Raw genomic sequence first — 20,304 nt, forward strand, 5'->3', positions numbered from 1 at the left:
GGGACGCGCCCGAAGGAACAATATTCCCATTGTCGGAAGGAGCTGAGGGAACTAACCCTACGAATACATTGATGCTATGCTATTACAGGAGATAACCGGGGGAGCCCTGCCCTAGGGGTTTGCTGTAGAGAGGGCACACAGGGCCCTGATGAGGAAGCCACAGCCGGGGAACCCCCTCCAGCCCCCCAGGCCGGTGATAGCGAAGATCCTAAACTACCGGGACCGGGAAAAAATCCTTGAACACTTTCGGAAGTGCGGCACGATACAAAGAGGTGCTGCGAACATAACGGCATACCCGGATTATACCTTGCAAGTACAGCGCAGCCGCATGAACTTTGGGTCCGTGAAAAGAAGATTGCGGGATGCAGGCCATAGGTACATGCTGCTTTATCCAGCTAAACTGAAGGTTTTCTACAAGAGCAGAACCTTGTTTTTTGACACCCCAGAGGATGCCATGGGATGGTTAGATGCGCAGAGCTGTCCCCAGGAACCGGACATCCAGGGAGCAGAAGGTGGAGATAAGTAACATGCGTCGGTAAAGCGCCCTAGGTGCTGCAGCTCATGACAATGGGACTTGAATATAGCATTGCATATACCGGCAGAGGAGTGTGTTCAGAGCTACAATTATAAATATGAGACGGTGGCACTGGAAACCTTGATATAGATATAGGAGGTATACGGAGCAGGACCTCACACCCCCATAGCGAATAGTTTAGTTAGGTCACTGGTAGTTCGGTGACACCCTGCTGGGTTCTGGGCTGGGGCCTTTTAGGGCAGAACCAAACGCAGGGGGGCCTAAGATCCAGGGATGGAGCTGGGCACTTGTTGGGGTTGGGGTAGACGAAGAGGGGGAGGTGGGAGGGTGAGAGGGGTGTGCAGTGGTTTGAAGTTTGGGAATGGGGAGTTGGGAAGGGGGTTGGAGGGAAGTTTGATGGGAGGGAAGTTTGATGGGAGGGAAAGGGTATTGAGCCAAAATGTGACCCTTAAGAGGCGGGATATCATGGTGATGGCGCCAGGGTGCCTTACAGTGGTTACCTGGAATGTCAGGGGCCTCAACAGCTATCTGAAACGTAACAAGGTGATGATGTATCTGAAAAGGATGAGGACCGACATAGCATTATTGCAAGAGACCCACCTCACTAGGGAGAAATTGGAGGTGGTTAAGAAGAAGTGGAGGGGGTACCTGGTGGGATCCACATACTCGGCCTACGCTAGAGGAGTTATCATCTGGGTGGCGCCGCAGGTGCCATTTCAGCTGCTTCAGGTCACGGGTGACCCAGATGGCAGATTGACTGTTGTGAAGGGTATATTGGAAAACCGAGAAGTGTGTATTGTAAATTTATATACCCCTAACCAGGACACAGCGGCTTACTTTAGGACCCTGTACGGTAGAGTCGGCCCTCTGCTGGGTGGTGGGATTATTTGGGGAGGTGATTTTAACTGTGTACTTAACCCTAATGTTGACAGATCGGATAGTAAGATAGACAAACCAACCCCAGCAGCAAAGGTGCTACAGGCCCTCCCGAGGGACTTCGACCTAGTGGATGTCTGGAGGCAGTTGCATCCATTGGATAGACAATACTCGCACTATACGGCACCACACGCCCTTCACACAAGATTAGACTGTGTTCGCCTCCACAGAGTTGGCAGGAGAGATGGAAGGTGCGGAATACAAAGCTAGGGTGCTTTTGGACCACTCCCCCCTGGTCCTGGAGTGGCGGCATCAACCTCCCAGGGCACGGATTCCCACTTGGAAACTCAGAGCCGAGGCTCTGCAGGGCCCGGGATTCAGGGAGGATTTAAGAGAGGCGATCACTGAGTACTTCGAGATAAATACTGGTAGTGTAAGCTCTATGGGAACTGTTTGGGAGGCGTTTAAGGTGGTTTTGCGGGGGGTTGCCATTTTGAAGTCTAGGGGATCCAGGGGGGCATAGAGCAGAGTGTTAGGGAACTGAGGAGGAGTTGGAGGGCAGGATGCGTACGGAAGGCACCGCTGATGAGGACAGAGACAAGATAAGGCAATTACAACAGGCCAGTGAGGACTGCTGGGATAGGTTATGTAAACTAAGCTATAAGAAATACGTGGAGAGACAGCACGCAAAGGGAGATAAGCTGGGCAGGTTGCTGGCCTGGCTATACAAGAGTGAGACGCCGCGAACGGTGATCAGGGAAATTAAAGGCAAGGGAGGGTGGACTCAGAATACCCAGGAGGGAGGAGTTCCTGAGATTCTATAAACATCTTTATGAGGACCCAGGTGGCCCTAGAGACCACGAAATTCGGGTAAGATTGGAGGACATGGGCCTACCCACCTTAGATGAGGCAGAACCCGCAGACGTAGATGCCCCTATTACGATGGAAGAACTCGAACTAGTGGTTCGCTACTTGCCCACCTGTAAGGCCCCCGGGTCCGATGGGCTTCCAAGTGAATTTTATAAAACCTATGAACAAGAGTTGCTTCCCCCGCTGCTGGCCATGCTTAACCAGTCGTATGAGCAAGGCAGGTGACCAGAGACCCTGTGAGAGGCGGTGAGTATCCCGCTTCTGAAGCCGGGCAAGCCTATCACTGATTGTGGGTCATACAGGCCCTTATCAATGCTCAATCAGGTTAGTAAAATCCTCACTACTATACTGGCAAATAGGCTTAAGGCTGTCATTCGTAAACTGATACACGCCGACCAAACGGGCTATGTCCCGGGCAGGAACATAACTGATAATCTCAGAAGACTGCATCACATCCTTGACCAGACAAAAAATGACCCAGATGAACTGGCAATAGTTTCACTAGACGTGGTGAAGGCCTTTGAGCCAGTGAAAAGGCCCTAGTTGATCGCGACCTTTAAGGGCTATGGAATGGGACCGGGGTACCTCAGGTGGGTGACAATGTTATACAGCTCCCCGATCGCCAGGGTCAAAACGGGTGCTATCATTTCGGACAAGTGGTAACCAAGCAGAGGCACTAGACAGGGCTGCCCGTGGTCGCCCATGTTATACATATGGGCACTGGAGCCATTGGCCACCTGCCTGAGACAGCAATACGAGGAGATAGGTATTCACACTGTGGATGGCATGCACCTTGTTTCTTTATATGCGGATGACATACTGTTATATTTACGCTACCCAGAAGAGAACATGCAATATATTCTAGACCTGATGGAGCAATTTTCCGTTCTCTCTGGCATAGCGGTTAACCCCAAAAAGTCTAGCGTGTTCCCTCTGGGGAGATACAAGCTTGTCTTGCCCAGGAGTCTGCCAGTGTTGCCGATTACCCTGGCACACAAAGTCGTTCCGATATCTCGGAATTGACATATACCATATAGCAGAAGAACATGCACGCAACACGGTTAAAGCAGTAGAAGGAATTAAGAACAGCATGGGATTCTGGTCCAGGTTACCCCTGGCTATGGTGGGGAGGGCTGCTCTGCTAAAAATGGTAGTTTTGCCTAGACTGTTGCATTTCTTTGTTAACATCCCGCCTGGGACCCTGAGGCGCTTTTTCGCTAGCCTCCATAGCATGTGTAGGAGCTTCATCTGGGGCAACTCCAGGAACAGGGTGGCCCTCTGGAAACTACAGAACTCGTGTGATAGGGGAGGGATCAACCTGCCAAATTCTGAGCTATACTATCTGGCAGGGCAGCTGCAGTATGTAGCAAGATGGCTGTCTGGCGAGGAGATGGCAGAAACCAGGCTGCTGTGCAGGAAACTGCTCCCCTTCTTTCACAAAGAAGTGGTGTGGCTGTCCAAGTCGATGGCCCGGGGGATGGCGGGGCTGCTGGTACTGGGATGGGAGATATGGCACAGAACGTGGCAGATTGCGGGACACCCGGTTCCGTACTCTATGCAGGTGCCGCTTGCAGCACTACGTGGAGAGGATCCCCAGCTGATACAAGGGGTCCGCAAGTACTGGGAACCAGTGGGCCTGGCCACCCTGGGAGACATATGGCTGGAAGGGGAGGCATTAGAGTTCCCGAACCTGATCGAAGATACTGGGGTGCATAAAGGGCAGTACATAACTTACACCAGAATTGTCAAGAGAGTACGAGCGAAGTGGCCAACAGAGGTGCTCACCGGACAACCGGATGCCACCATGTTGGCTATATATGATATTTCAGAGGGTGGGCATGAGATTTCCCGCATATACGAGCTGTTGGGGTCCAAGGTGGGGAAGGACTTGACCCAACAGACAACTTTGGGAGGATGAGGTGGGAGAGCCCATATCGGATGGGCTCTGGAAAAGAGCCCAAAGATATAAAAAAGTGTCCCGGAACGCAAGGCTCCAGCAGATCCAACTATATGTCACACATAGAGCATAGCTCACCCCCAGTAAGATCGCTAGGTTTGGTGGCCGTACAACTCAGAAATGCCCTAGGTGTGGGGTGGAGGAGGCTGGGCTACTCCACATGTTTTGGACCTGCCCTGAGGTGGGGCGGTTTTGGCAAGAAGTGAAGGCACGCTTAGCAGGAACCGGTATTACACTGGAGGTGGAGTCGGCCTCGGCATGCATGCTGGGGGGATTCCCTAGGCCACGTAACTTAAAGCACATAAGCAAAATGAAAGATCTAGCATATGTCCTGGCCAAACGAAGGATAGCAATGTGCTGGCATGCAGCCCAGAGGCCGAGGATAGAGTTGTGGTGGGCTGACCTCTTAAAATGGGCAGAGGCAGAAACGGCTGTTTGGTGGGACACGGTTTGTAGGGGAGGGGAGGAGGAGGTAGGACCCCTAATTGAATGGAGGCAGCTGGTGGCTACCATGAGTGCCCCCCCCAGTCTGATCAGAGCGATGATAAAACGGATAAAGAGACGACGATAAACCCGCCTGAAAAATCACAGGATGATGACATGGACATATTGGCTCAAGTTAGGGGGGAGGGAGGGAATGGGACTGGACAATGCTGATTGTAACACTCTGATGCTGAATCTGATGATGGAAGTCCCAAGAATTGTGTGTTGTATAAAATAAAAATTGTTTAAAAAAAACAAAAAACAAAAAAAAACTCTGTGCGGCTACCGCCGGCTTCTCTGGGATCATTTGCATTACCGCACTGGACGCCGCAAGGGCGCCCGGCCCTGCCACTCTGGATTTGGGGATCTGAACCCGACTTCCTGTCGATCGGCTGAGGGCAATGGAGGCCATAGCCCATCCCTTCCGAACGGCGCTCGCCCATCTCTTAGGACTGACTGACCCATGTTCAACTTCTGTTCACATGGAACCCTTCTCCACTTTATTCTTCAAAGTTCTCGTTTTAATATTTGCTACTACAACCAAGATCTGCACCTGCGGCGGCTCCACCCGGGCCCTCACCCCGAGCTTCTGTGCTTACTGCAGCAGCCCTCCTACTCGCCTGACTTAGCCCCCGCGGCTCTCAACGCCGGCCTGGTATGGGCCTGATGCTCCAGGGCCATCCATTTTCAGGGCTAGTTGAGCGGATTCCATCCTGCTGTCTATATCAACCAACACCGTTTCTGTGGACTTATGAGCATCTGCATCATGTGCCTTAACCCCGGGTGCGGTTCATCCCGCAGCGCCTGTTCTGCTTACCAAAAGTTGCCCACTGAGCACTTTCATACAATACCCGGCTCCACGCCAGCAAGCCGGGCTTCATACCCATTTAAAGTTTGAGAGCAGGTTGAGATAATTTTGGCCCCAAGACCTCTAATCATTCGCTTTGCTAGATAAAACTGGGATTTCCGTGCGCCAGCTACCTTGAGTGAAACTTCGGAGAGAACCAGCTACTATATCATTCGATTAGTCTTTTGCCCCTATACCCAGGTCGGATGACCGATTTACACATCAGGACCGCTACGGACCTCCACCAGGCCGAGTTCACCATCTTCCGGGTCCTATCACACACGCTCATGCATCATCTCTGACAGAGCGGGGGAGACGGGTCGGTGGAGAGCCCACTGCGACAGGATGCCACTACAATCGCCGGCACCGGCCCTCAACATCATTACATCACAGGGTTTCATTCATCCCTCTGACTCGGGCAGGCGTTATATTCTTAGTCAGTGTTTCCAGACAGGTCGGGTGGTTAACCGACCCCTGGCGCCCTTTGTGGGCCTCCCCGCCTGGCAGCACGACGTGGTTGGGGTGCATTGAGGGCAGTCCACCACAGTCACATCGGGAGCCCCGTCTCCCATGGCCACTCTAGCAACCCCCAAGAAGGGCCAGGACAGTTGCCGGATAAGGGCCCGGTGGTGGTCTATCTCCCTCAGCCCCGTGGACACAGCAAAACTGCTGTCAGGGGGCTGTAGCACTCTCTGCTGCAGCAGAGAGCCACCTGCCCCCTGGGGCCTTCCCAAATGCACCCTGCTGGGGCTGGATGTGCCCGGGCCGCAGACCCGCAAGGGCCTCCACCGTTCCAGGTGACCAACCTGCCTGCCGTGTTGAATCCTGTGGGTGGACTGCACAGACCCCACCAGTTTACCGCTCAACCGTTTCACACCCTCTTGAACTCTCTTCAACTTTCCCTTGCGGTACTTGTTGGTCACCAGTCTCGCGCCCGTATTTAGCCTTAGACAGAGTTTACCACACGCTTTGGGCTGCATTCCCAAGCAACCTGACTCCAAGAAGACCTGATCCCGATGTGCAAGAGACCGCTATCGGCCTAACAACATCCGCGTGGGGGGACTCGATCAGAAGGACTTGAGCCCCCTGAGCGATGCCGGGGAGTCGGTCTTCTGTACGCCACATTTCCCACGCCTGCTGCTGAATGGGGATTCGGCGCTGGGCTCTTCCCTTTTCACTGGCTGTTACTGAGGGAATCTTGGTTAGTTCCTTTTCCTCTGCTTAGTAATATGCTTAAATTCAGCAGGTCACCATGTCTGATCTGAGGCCGTGGTCGGGGAGCACGTAGCTCAGGGCAGCTGGCCTCGGGCCCGTATGGGGGGTTGCCCCAGCCCTTGGCACAGGCGAGTGTATTCTGTCCCAATCTGTGACCGAAGCCCACATGGTCACGTGGTCCGTGCTCCATCCTCATCCTGCGTAGGCAGCCGTGGGACACTAAAGACAGCCACACACAGCATGGCCAGGTGCCCCGTGGTAGGGTGAAGGTGCGCCAGGCTTTTTTAAAGCCTGCTGCCGCCGCCACCACATCCGGGGCGCGTCGCCACCCAGCCCTCCCGAAACCAGCATGAGGTGGGGAAACTGGGGAAACCAGGACGCGTCGGCAATGAGCTTGCGCGCCAGATCCAAGGATCCAGCGACGGTGCTGATCGGGGTCTGACCTTAGGGGGATGAAGGGAATGGGGTCCCTGAGACAGCCCCAGCCACGCCCCTGGGAGTGAACCCCGGGGCGACTGATGTACAAGTGACCCTCAGACAGGCGTAGTCCCGGGAAAAACCCAGGGCCACATGGTGCGTTCGAAGTGTTGATCAATGTGTCCTGCAATTCACACTAATTCTCGCAGCTAGCTGCGTTCTTCATCGATGCACGAGTCGAGTGATCCACCGCCAAGAGCCACAGGCAACTTTTTTTGTCCTAGACGTCGGCCTGACCCTGCCGGTGCAGGAGAGGTTGGGGGAGGCAGCGCTGGCTGTGGCAGGACAGCCCAGCTCCCTGTCTAGCTCGGCCAAAACCATTGTGGTTTCAAAAGAAAATAATAATAATAATCCAGGTGCTCAGCCTGACCGCCAGCTGCAGCAGCACAGTGCTTCCCAGGGGGATGGAGGTAGGGCGCTCCGCCACCTGCCCACACGGCCCGATCCACTCATCCTTCCCCAACCCCTTCCGCTTCCCTTTTGGGAGGGGGGGCTGGGAGATGGACAACAAGGCAGGCAAGAGACAGCACAGACAGGGGGTCGGGTGGGACCACTAGAGTCTTCAAACCCCAGCCCGGCCGCATAGGACCCAGCTCCAGGTACCTGGGTAAGAGGGAAGGTCACCCACTGTGCCAGCGGGCCTGGCCATTGCTCAGACACAGATGTGGGCGGCTGGAACCTTGGCGCCCACCGTCAAGTGAGCCAGCTGCACCATGGCTCATGCCTGCCTTGCCCGGGTGCCTGTCTGCCTGGGGAGGCACCCCTAGAGAGCAGTCAGGTTTCCCTCGGCTCCCGGCTGCCCCCAGTCAGGGCTTCCCTGGTGACCGGGGTGTGCCCACCAATGCCCAGCCGCTGGCAGGTCAGAGAGAGGAGTGTGCGCCCCCGGCCAGCGCAGATGCGGGCTCAGTGAGGAGAGGGGGCTGGTTGACCACGCGCACCGGACCGCTCTGCGAGAGGTGCCCCGGGCTGTGGGTGTGCACGTCTGGGATGCAACCGAGGTCGGGCCCACGGCTCTCCCTCCCGCTGCTCCGCTGTTAATGATCCTTTATGCCCCCACCCACAAGCAGAAACCATTCACACTCAAATGCCCCATTTCTCCTTCCAAACACGTTCCAGATTCAAATGCCACCTCCCTCCTGACCTACATGCCACCATCCCTCTATCCGAACCCAAACAAAGACACCAACATCCGCCCCTCCATACCTACACCAAGATGCTCCACCCCTCAGAGCCACACCCATATCCTTCATCTCTACCTCCACACTCAGATGGCGCCATTCGCCCTCTCTCTATACCCACACCCGATTACCCCATCCCTTCGACACACACATGCTCCCACCACTCCAATAAACCAACATCCTTCTCTCCCGATAAACATACCCCATCCCTCCATTCACACCCAGATGCCCCCTTCCTTCCCACCAGAGCGCTCCAGCCCTGACCCACATGCTCCACCATTCCCTGACATGCCCCCATCATATGCCCATTCCAGATCAACAATGCCCCCACCGATCCAGACTCCATGATGCACAATCCCTTCCTCAAGACCCATACCATGATGGCCCATGCTCCCTCCACACAGAAAGATGCCCCTATCCGTCCTCCGACCAATAAGCCCCAATCCTTCCCTCCAGACCAACACCAATGTGCCCCATCCCTCCCTCCAGATGCACACCAATGTGTCCTATGCCTCCCTTCATACCCAAAGCAATGTCCCCATCCTTCCCTACAGACCCACACCCATGTGCACCATCCCTTCCTCTCAGAACCACACCAAGATGCCCCATCCCTCCCTCTAGACCAATACCATAATGCACCATCCTCCCTCCACATAGCAAGATGCCCCTTGCATCAGATGCCCATGTGCTGATCCTGAATCACATGCAGATAGCCCCAGCCAACCCCCTCTAAAACCACCCATCCTAGTATGCCCCCATCCGCCCAGACCCACACCAATGTGCCCCGTCCCCTCCTTCCAGACCCACACCAATATGCGGTCATCCCTCCCCAGACCAATGTCCCCATCCCCCCCATCAAACCCACACCAATGTGCCCCCAACACCTCCCTACAGAGCCACACCAAGATGCCCAGTCCAACTTCCCAATCCACACCTAGATGACCCATGCCACCCTCCAGAACCACTGTGCCCCGTCTCTCCCTCCAGAAACACACCCATGTGCACCATCCCTCCACCCAAATCCACACCAATGTACCCCCACCACCTCCATCCAGAGCCACAACAAGATGCCCGTCCAACTTCCCAACCCACACCTAGATGACCTATGCTACCCTCCAGACCCACTGTGCCACATCTCTCCCTCCAGAAACACGCCCATGTGCCCCATCCACCTCCCTTCAGAGCCACACCAATGTGCCCACCACCTCCCTCCAGAGCCACACCAGGATACCCCATCCAACTTCCTATCCCACACCTAGATGACCCATGCTACCCACCAGACCCACTGTGCCCCATCTCTCCCTCCAGAAACACACCCATGTGCACCATCCCTCCGCCAAGATCCACACCAATTTGCCCCACCACCTCCCTCCAGAGCCACACCAAAATGCCCTGTCCCACTTCCCAACCCACACCTAGATGACCCATGCCACCCTCCAGACACACGGTGCCCCATCTCTCCCTCCAGAAACACACCCATGTGCACCATACCTCCACCCAGATCCACACCAATGTGCCTCCAGAGCCACACCAAGATGCCCCATCCAACTTCCCAACCCACATCTAGATGACCCATGCCACCCTCAATACCCACTGTGCCCCATCTCTCCCTCCAGAAAAACGCCCATGTGCCCCATCCACCTCCCTCCAGAGCCATACCAATGTGCCCCACCACCTCCCTCCAGAAACACACCAATGTGCCCCCACCACCTCCCTCCAGAGCCACACCAATGGGCCCCACCACCTCCCTCCAGAGCCACACCAAGATGCCCGTCCCACTTCCCAACCCACACCTAGATGACCCATGCCACCCTCCAGACCCACTGTGCCCCATTTCTCCCTCTGGAAACACACCCATGTGCCACATGCCTCCCCCGAGACCCACACCAATGTGCCTCGCCCCTCCCATCAAACCCACACCTGCATATCAAACCACACCAATGTGCCCCCAGACCAACACCAATGTGCCCCTATGCATTGGAGAACCCACCAAGATGCCACCATCCCTCCATCCATACAGCAAGATGCCCCCATCCCGCCCTCCAGACCCCCATCTAGATGAACTATCCCTCCCCCAGTCCCACAATGTGCCCCCATCACCTCCCTCCAAAGCCACACCAAGATGCCCCGCCCCACCCCACACCTAGGTGACCCATGCCACCCTCCAGACCCACTGTGCCCCATCTCTCCCTCCGGAAACACACCCATGTGCCCCATTCCTCCCCTAGACCCACACCAATGTGGTTCCACCCCCTCCCTCCAGAGCCACACCAAGATGCCCCATCCCACCCTCCCAACCCACACCTAGATGACCCATGCCACCCTCCAGATCCACTGTGCCCCATCTCTCCCTGCGGCAACACACCCATGTGCCCCATCCCTCCCCTAGACCCACACCAATGTGGTCCCACACCCTCCCTCCAGAGCCACACCAAGATGCCCCATCCCACCCTCCCAACCCACACCTAGATCACCCATGCCGCCCTCCAGACCCACTGTGCCCCATCTCTCCGTCCAGAAACACACCCATGTGCCACATCCCTCCCCCTAAACCCACACCAATGTGCCCCATCCCTCCCATCAAACCTACACCAATGTGTCCCACCCCCTCCCTCCAGAGCCACACCAAGATGCCCCATCGCACCCTCCCAACCCTCACCTAGATGACTCATGCCACATCCAGACCTACTGTGGCCCATCTCTCCCTTCTGAAACCCGCCCATGTGCCCCATCCCTCCCCCCAGACCCACACCAATGTGCCCCATCCCCCCCATCAAACCCACACGAATGTGCCCCCACCAACTCCCTCCAGAGCCACACCAATATGCCCCATCCTACCCTACCAACCCAAACCTATATGACCCATGACACCCTCCAGACACACTGAGCCCCGTCTCTCCCTCCAGACCCACACCCATGTCCCCCATCCCTCCCCCAGACCCACACCAATGTACCCCAAACCCACACTACTGTCCCTATCCCTCCGCTCAGACCCACGCCATGTTCCTATCCCTCCCTCCAGCCCTACACCAATGTGCCCCTTCCGCCAGACCCACACCAATGTGCCGCTCCCTGCCAGACCCAAACCAGCGTGCCCCTATCCATCCATTCAGACCCCACCAAGATGCCCCATCCCTCCCTCTATACCAATACCATAATGCCCCATCCTCCCTACACATAGCAAGATGCCCCTTCCCCTTGCAACAGATGCCCATGTGCCGATACTGAATCACACGCAGATAGCCCCATCCAATCCCCTCTAAAACCACCCATCCTAGTATGCCCCAGACCCAGACCAATGTGCCCCATCCTCTCGTTCCAGACCCACACCAATATGCGGCCATCCCTCCCCAGACCAATGTCCCAGTCCCTCCCATCAAACCCAAACCAATGGGCCCAGCCCCCACATCAAACCCACACCAATGTGCCACAAGACCAACACCAATGTGCCCCTATGCATTGCAGACCCCACCAAGATGCCACCAACCCTCCATTCACACAGCAAGATGCCCCCATCCTGCCCTCCAGACCTACACCTAGATGAACCACCCCCCCAGTCCCACAATGTGCCCCCATCCAAAGCCACACCAAGATGCCCCGTCCAACCCACACCTAGATGACCCATTCCACCCTCCAGACCCACCGTGCCCCATCTCTCCCTCGGAAACATACCCATGGCCCCATCCCTATCCCCAGACCCACACCAATGTGCCCCATCCCTCCCATCAAACCCACACCAATGTGCCCCCACCCCCCTCCAGAGCCACACCAAGATGCCCCATCAAACACCTAGATGACCCATGCCACCCTCCAGACCCACTGTGCCCCATCTCTCCCTCCGGAAACACACCCAGGTGCCCAGTCCCTACCCCCAGACCCACACCAATGTGCTCCATCCCTCCCATCAAACCCATACCAATGTGCCCCCACCCCCTCCCTCTAGAGCCACACCAAGATGCCCCATGCCACCCTCCCAACCCACACCTAGATGACCCATGCCACCCTCCTGACCCACTGAGCCCAATCTCTCCCTTCTGAAACACGCATGTGCACCATCCCTCCGCCCAGATCCACACCAATGTGCCCCCACGACCTCCCCCCAGAGCCACACCAAGATGCCCCATCCAACTTCCTAACCCACACCTAGATGACCCATGCTACCCACCAGACCCACTGTGCCCCATCTCTCCCTCCAGAAACACACCCATGTGCACCATCCCTCCGCCAAGATCCACACCAATGTGCCCCACCACCTCCCTTCAGAGCCACACCAAAATGCCCTGTCCCACTTCCCAGCCCACACCTAGATGACCCATGCCACCCTCCAGACACACAGTGCCCCATCTCTCCCTCCAGAAACACACCCATGTGCACCATACCTCCACCCAGATCCACACCAATGTGCCCCCACCACCTCCCTCCAGAGCAACACCAAGATGCCCCATCCAACTTCCCAACCCACACCTAGATGACCCATGCCACCCTCCAGACCCACTGTGCCCCATCTCTCCCTCCAGAAAAACGCCCATGTGCCCCATCCACCTCCCTCCAGAGCCATACCAATGTGCCCCACCACCTCCCTCCAGAAACACACCAATGTGCCCCCACCACCTCCCTCCAGAGCCACACCAATGGGCCCCTTCACCTCCCTCCAGAGCCACACCAAGATGCCCGTCCCACTTCCCAACCCACACCTAGATGACCCATCTCTCTCTCCAGAAACACACCCATGTGCACCATCCCTCCGCCAAGATCCACACCAATGTGCCCCACCACCTCCCTCCAGAGCCACACCAATGTGCCCCCACCACCTCCCTCCAGAGCCACACCAAAATGCCCCGTCCCACTTCCCAACCTACACCTAGATGACCCATGCCACCCTCTAGACACACTGTGCCCCATCTCTCCCTCCAGAAACACACCCATGTGCACCATCCCTCCACCCAGATCCACACCAATGTGCCCCACCACTTCCCTCCAGAGCCACACCAAAGTGCCCCACCACCTCCCTCCAGAGCCACACCAGGATTCCCCGTTCCATTTCCCAACCCACACCTAGATGCCCATGCCACCCTCCAGACCCACTGTGCCCCATCACTCCCTCCAGAAACACACCCATGTCCTCCATCCCTCCCCAGACCCACACCAATGTACCCCAACCCACACCAGTGTCCCTATCTCTCACCCAGACCCACACCACTATGTCCTATCCATCCCTCCAGACCCACACCAATTTGCCCCCTTTCTCCAGAGCCACGCAAAAGTGCCTCATCCCACCAGACCTACACCAGCATGCCCCTATCCAACCATTCAGACCCCAGCAAGATGCCCAATCCCTCCCTCTAGTCCAATAACATAATGCCTGATCCTTCTTCCAAATAGCAAGATGCCCCTTGCCCCTTGCAACAGATGCCTGTGTGCCATCCCGAATCGCACGCAGATAGCCCCAGCCAACGCCCTCTAAAACCACGCATCCTATTAATCACACCCTCATAAAACATTAAATCACTCTATTAACCCCCGTTGATCAGTTAAACCATAGCTCTCAACTCACCCGCTTTTGGCGGGTGTCACCCGCCAAAGCATCTACACACCCGCCCACCCGCCAGCTCATCTGTTTCACCCGCCTTGGCAAAGGTGGGAGCTACGATTCATATTTTTGCCGGGACCCGATTTCGAGATCCCGAAATCGGGTCCCGGCGCGACTCATCCTGCGCGAATGGAGGCGTGAAAAGCAAGTGTCATGCTTTTCACGCCCCCATTTCCTCCCTCTTCCCCTCCCTGGCGCTCTCCTCCAATGAGAGGATTGTGCCTGGGAGCATTCTTCCCCACCCCCCTCCCGTAAAAGGTCAGCGACATAGAAGTAGGACTGCCGTTTTATGTTTTTACGGCAGTCCTACTTTTATGTTTATGGCCTTTCTGGGTTTTCACCCGCCTTGGTATCAAAAAAGGTTGAGAGGTATGTGAAACACAAGCATACACTGTCTCCCTGTTCCTTTTCTTAGCCCTCCATACCTTTCATGTTGAATAGCTGAGCATGATTTTTAAAGTAAATGTAATTTCCTGCTCCCCCGTCTAAATCGGGTGTCTTGCAGGAACGTTCACGGTATCCGGAAGAAAATTCCAATTTACAGCCAGCCAAAAGCACACGGGGTTGCTGCTGTTCCTGCAGCCTGGCAGCCAGAGCCTTGCCGCTCAGGACGCTCCAGGGCCTCCTAGAAATGTTCCCGGTGTTGAAATGCCAACCCCAAACGCTGCAAGCCAAAGGCTGGCAGGGTCCGGTTGCACTTGCACCAGCGGCAGCCAGAGCGTTCAAAATTCCTGCTCAGCCCCAGCCCACTTACTGAACGTGCTCCGGAACTGTTTCTCTGCTCTGGAAAGCACAAGGATGACATCAGAGGTCACGTGACAACGAGGGGGCGGGCCGTTGCTATGGTCCTTTTCTTGGATGGGAACTAGTGTTGCCAGGTCCGCTTATTATAAGCGACTTTGGGCTTGTTTTTGCCCAAAGTCGCTTATAATATTTGGAGGTCGCTTGTCGCGGTTTTCGTCCGCTTGTTGGACCGTCTGTGCGCGTGTAATTGGACTTGTTTATATTGCTGTTAAGCCCATTACACGTCGCACAGAGCGTCCTGCACTGGGCTGCTGGAAGCACTTGATGGCAGTGGCTGCTTTGTCTTGCTCTCGGGTGCGCCCTGTATTTTGAATATGCTTAAGTGTTTGGCACTGATGGGATCGTTACTTGCCCACCGGGTGGCCCATCAATGCCAAATGCCTAAACATATGCAAAAAAAGCGCACTTTAAAAGTTTTGTCATGCAGGCAGACACACTGACATGTAAAGAAGGGGATTGGTTTAGTTTAGCAAGCGTCACTCTATAGCAATATTATCCTGGTGATATCCCCAGTGCTGACGCATTATCCACTAACATCCTTTATTTATTTATTTTTTAAAAACTTTTTTTTGCAAGTCTGGGTTAGAGGATTATTGGAATCTATATACAACATTTTCTCAGAAAGATGTATTCAGGAAGGCCATGTTTCTTTTCAGCTTCCAATTGGCCATGTTACAATATTATATAGCGCCTTGGATTAAGGCGCTATATAAAACAATAAATACAAATATTTCAGGGCCGTATTATTTTGCAATCTGGGACTTCTAGTCACCATGCAATAAAATATTGTTGTTCTAACACAGTATGTCAGTGTTCTGTCTATGCATGTTTTTCTTGTTGTGTTATGTTTCTTACTTTTGAGACCTTTCCACAACTTTTTAGGTGCACGCTTGTTTTTTCCGCTTATTTGGATGGGAGTCAGCTTGTTTTGGGCTTGTTTTTGAAGGGCATTCAGCTTATTTTTTCCTTCCGACCTGGCAACACTGATGTCGCTACCGGAATGGGAACTGTGGTGTTCGTAGCATTGTGTTTGAAGCGCTCAGTACAATATGTTATATTATTGAGATTTATACCGCACAGCACACCGCCCACTGCCATTTACAGATCTGAAAAGGAAACAGGGTTAGTGGGGAAGAGAGGGAGAGCGCGTTCGCAAGAGAGCATTTGCTGTTCTGCTGATTGTTTCAGTTCTTAAAAACTGCGCACTGTTGGGTTTATTTCTAGATGTCATCGGTTTGATGTTGTTTTGGAGTGTTATATAATAATCAGGCCTTCTTAATGGTTAATTCTATTCTTTATTTGTATTATTGCAGTAACTACATACAGGAGGCAGTTGATTCACTGCCACAATACATGCCAACCATCCGATTTTTCAGTGAAAAATATTGCTATTTTTCAGAGTATCCGTCCTAAAAGCCCCAATGCATTCCTATGGGGAAATGTACGTCCCCCGATTGCCCTTGGAAATCTCCCTCCCAGGTGCGTCTGAATGTTAGCATGTATGTGTCACTGATGTTCAGTTCTCTCTTGCCTGTCACGCGGTGTACAGTCCTTAGTAGAGTGTTAGGTAAGAATGTGTAGAGTCCAACTGGTGTGGGACTTTACAAGACTTGTATTAGGTAACCCACCTTTTAATATAGGCCTGTACTACACAGGTTGGTAGTGTGATGGGTAGGTAATGTGAGCTGTAGAGCTGTACAATGAAATCAGTAAATAACGGTATCCAAGTAAAAACACACTTATATACATATTTATTTATATATACACAAGGCTAATTAGACAATCTTTGAAAAGCAGCAACTACTAATAACATTAATCCCAAAGTTAGAATTCAATTCAAAAAGAGCAATAAAGCAGGTGAGTAACTTTTCATATGTTATACATTTTCCCACACATTGAACGACGTTGTTTGTCGTCTGTAAGAACACTTATTCGTGCTCACCATTGCAATATTGAGTTACAAGGATGGAAAAGTTATAGGGCCTCATTACGACTGTGGCGGTCCGGAAATAACGGTGGCGGTAAACCCGCCGCCACCGTTGTTTCCGGACCGCCTGATCCCGACCCCTGCAGGCGGGAGGTGATGTTCCCGCCAGGTCTGACCTGGCGGGTTTAACACCGCCCGCCTGCAGGCGGACGAGGAAACACCGGCAGCATTACAAGATGCTGCCGGTGTTTCCATGATCCCGATTCCCATAGGACTCAATGGGAATGGGGATTTACACCATTCCGCCTCCGTGATTCCCGGAAAACCGGGGTTGTGATGCCCCGGTAATTCCGGGAATCACGGAGGCGGAATGGTAATACGAGTCCGGCGTTAACCAGGCGGTTTTACCGCCTCGGTTAACGCCGGACTCGTAATGAGGCCCATAGTTAGATCAGAACATACTTTGTACTTAGAAAAACAGTTAGATTCTCCCAGAGGAATGTGGGCAATCTTTTATCCCAGCAATAATAGTGTTCAACAATTAAAACCCTGCAAGGGAACAAGCACTGCCAAAGCCAGTGGGTTCAGAAGGGGGACTTTAGGGAGCCAGGACAGCCACAGTCACTGGGCTAGTTCAGAGGTCTGATGCTCTCTTCTTAGAAAATTATATTAAAAAGTCAGCAATGGATTCTCCTTGATTCAGCAGCCTTTTGTGGTTTTGGCGCCTTTTTCTCAGCACCAAAGAAGAAAAACAGCTCTGATTGGAAGTTACTTGATCCCTCGGTCCTGGACTCTGGTGAGGGGACCCTGGATGAAGATTCCCTGCTTGTGTAGGGTCCTCTGGATGCCAACAATGTTTTGACCGGATTCGCTTCTGAAGGCAATGCACTCAATGATGGTCAGTGGTCCCCGGGCATTGGGATTCTGCAGCCATGGAAAGTGACAGTAAGTCGGGGCTTGCACCAAAATGAAGGTTGACCCAAGGCTAGTTGGTCCCACCAGCCCAAGGGAGGAAGTTGTCCCGTACGGGTCTTCCCAATGGAAGCGAAAACGGGGTCAGCACAGTTGCACGGCTTCACTGGGCACTTTGTGGTCCAGGAGTGTGCTGCTGGCGTCTTTTCACGTCTTCTTCATTGGATGTTGTCCTCCAGTGGTCGACTCTGCCTCTAGTCCCAAAAACCTCACCTTTTAAGCAAGTTCTCATTCATTCAAAGCCCTAGACTGTCAATCACCCAGCAGGGTGGCTGTCCTCCTGGCCAGCCAGGTGGCCAATCGGAGCTGGTTTCACTCAGGCACACCTATAGACAAAGTATAGCGAAGCTTTGGGACCCTCCCTCACTTACTATCTTTCCAGACACACTGGAGTCGGTGCGGGCTTCAGAGCTGAACCCCGCCAAACGCAAAATGCACAAAGGACTCAAACCCGATTCAAACAACAGAGTAAAAGCCCAGAATGAACTAACTGACAAGAAATGGCAAAAAAGTTTCCAGGAGCCATTTTGGGAAAATGATCACCTTTGGGTGCTGTACTGCAGCTGATGAATCAGCCTGCAGATACATGGCACACAGTAGTAAAAAAGAAACCACTGCCACCAGCCATTCAAGTTAGTTAGTGTAACAGAATATTACATGAGAAGTAGGATAAAGGAGTTACTCTGTAACCCCCAGCACTCCGCATAGGGTGGTGTGTGCTTTACTCACAAAAGAAAAGGTAAGTGAGACAGGGGTCATCTTACTATTCCTGGAAACAGTAGTTCACCCAAGAAAATGTAGAACATTAAGTCCGAAGGAACTTTTCATTGGCACTGCAGAAATGGTGCTGAGTCACAATGCAAAACACAAATGCCTATGGAGTTTACCAGACTCCATTAAACAGTAGAAACCCACAAATCCTAGTCAGAAAAAACACACGAGAGAGTGAGAAAAAAGTCCCACTAACTCAGGAGTAAAAATTAAAAAGCAAAAGAGCTGGGGGTCTCCAAGGTTAAAGGGAATTGGCAGAAATGAAAATGTCCCCCCTTCATTTGCATTAACCATCTCAAGTGTTGGTGGTCAGTTTGAATAAGGAAAGTAGAACCATACAAGTATGGCCTAAACTTCTTCGATGACCACACAATTGCAAAACACTCACGCTCTATGGTTACCCACCTTGTTTTACGGTCCTTCAGTTTCCTACTGATGAAGCAAATAAGGTGTTCCCTGCCTTGCTCATCCAGTTGGCTTAAAACTACACCTATTCCTGTATTTGAAGCATCTGTCTGTACAATAAAGGATTGGGTATAATCAGGAGCTGTTAAGACTGGAGCTGTGCAGAGGGTCTTTTTCAGCCCTTCAAGTGCCTTGGCCCACTCCTCATTCTATCTGACCTTCTTAGGAAATTTGGAAGAGGAGATGACATTCAGGGGAGAAGCTATGCTCCCACAGTTTTCAATGAAATTTCGGTAGTGCCCAGTGAGACCTATAGAGGCTCTCACCTGGGTTTGAGTAGTGAGGGTGGCCCAGTCCTGTACAGCGTGTACTTTACTAGACAAGGGCCTAATCTCACCTCCTACCTCATGTCCAAGGTATACCACTTTGCTCTGACCAATTTGACATTTACATGCCTTTATGGTCAGATGGGCCTGTTCAAGAACCTACAATAGATATCCTAGGTAATGAAGATGGACTTCCCAAGTGGGGCAGAACACTGCAATGTCATCCAAGTATGCCATGCAGAAGTCCTCTAACCCATTCAGAACCTGGTTCACCATCCTTTGGAATGTAGCAGGTGCATTCTTTAGTCCAAAAGGCATAACCCTACATTGGTCTATGCCCCCTGGGATGGACAATGCAGTTTTCGCCTTGGCATGGTGCATCAGTACTATTTGTCAATAGCCTGAGGTCAGGTCAAATGTACTGAGGAACTTTGCAGCTCCAACTTCATCCACCAGCTCACGTGTCCTTGGTAAAGAATGGGCATACGTCTTGGTGACTGTATTCAGAGCCCTATAGTCCACACAGAATCTCCACTCTTTGGTTCCTGCTTTTGGCACTAGTACAACTGGACTAGCCCATGAGCTGGTAGAGGGTTGTATAACGCCAAGGTCAAGCATCTTGTTGACCTCTTCCTTTATGTGAGTTCTGACATGATCAGACATTCTGTAGACCCTGCTTTTGACAGGGAGACTGTCACCAGCGAGGATATCATGCTGGCCCCAAGGGGTCAAGCCTGGTGTCAGAGGTAACAGGGAGGCACACTGAGTCAACAGAGCTTTGCACTCCTCCTGTTGCTGCAGAGAGTTTAACTCCTTCAATACTATTACCATGTACTGCACTTTCCCTTCCTCCCTTCCATCGCACTTGCGCGATGAGAATGACACCTGGCATAGTAGGATCGTCGTCGCGCCTTGAAACACTTGTATATAAGCGTGTTATAAATGCCATATCATATCAATTGTCTCATCTGAAGGGTGTCCCCTGAGGAGATCAGGGAGAAGCTCACTCTCCTCCTCCTCTTGATCAAAGGCTAGAAGCAAAGCTCCTAGTTCTGGTCTAGAGACATAGGC

The 20,304-nt window shown here is 53.2% G+C and overlaps 1 non-coding gene across 1 annotated transcript; it reads right to left on the bottom strand.

Annotated features, from left to right (window-relative positions):
- Window positions 1–7,310: 7,310 nt before the first annotated feature.
- Window positions 7,311–7,461, bottom strand: LOC138481903 (5.8S ribosomal RNA). Its single transcript, XR_011274492.1, has one exon. It is a non-coding gene; the product is annotated as a 5.8S ribosomal RNA (ribosomal RNA).
- Window positions 7,462–20,304: the final 12,843 nt, after the last annotated feature.

The sequence above is a fragment of the Ambystoma mexicanum genome, chromosome 5p, assembly GCF_040938575.1.
Source record: "Ambystoma mexicanum isolate Mex_15411 chromosome 5p, UKY_AmexF1_1, whole genome shotgun sequence".
In the NCBI taxonomy this organism is placed as follows: domain Eukaryota; kingdom Metazoa; phylum Chordata; class Amphibia; order Caudata; family Ambystomatidae; genus Ambystoma; species Ambystoma mexicanum.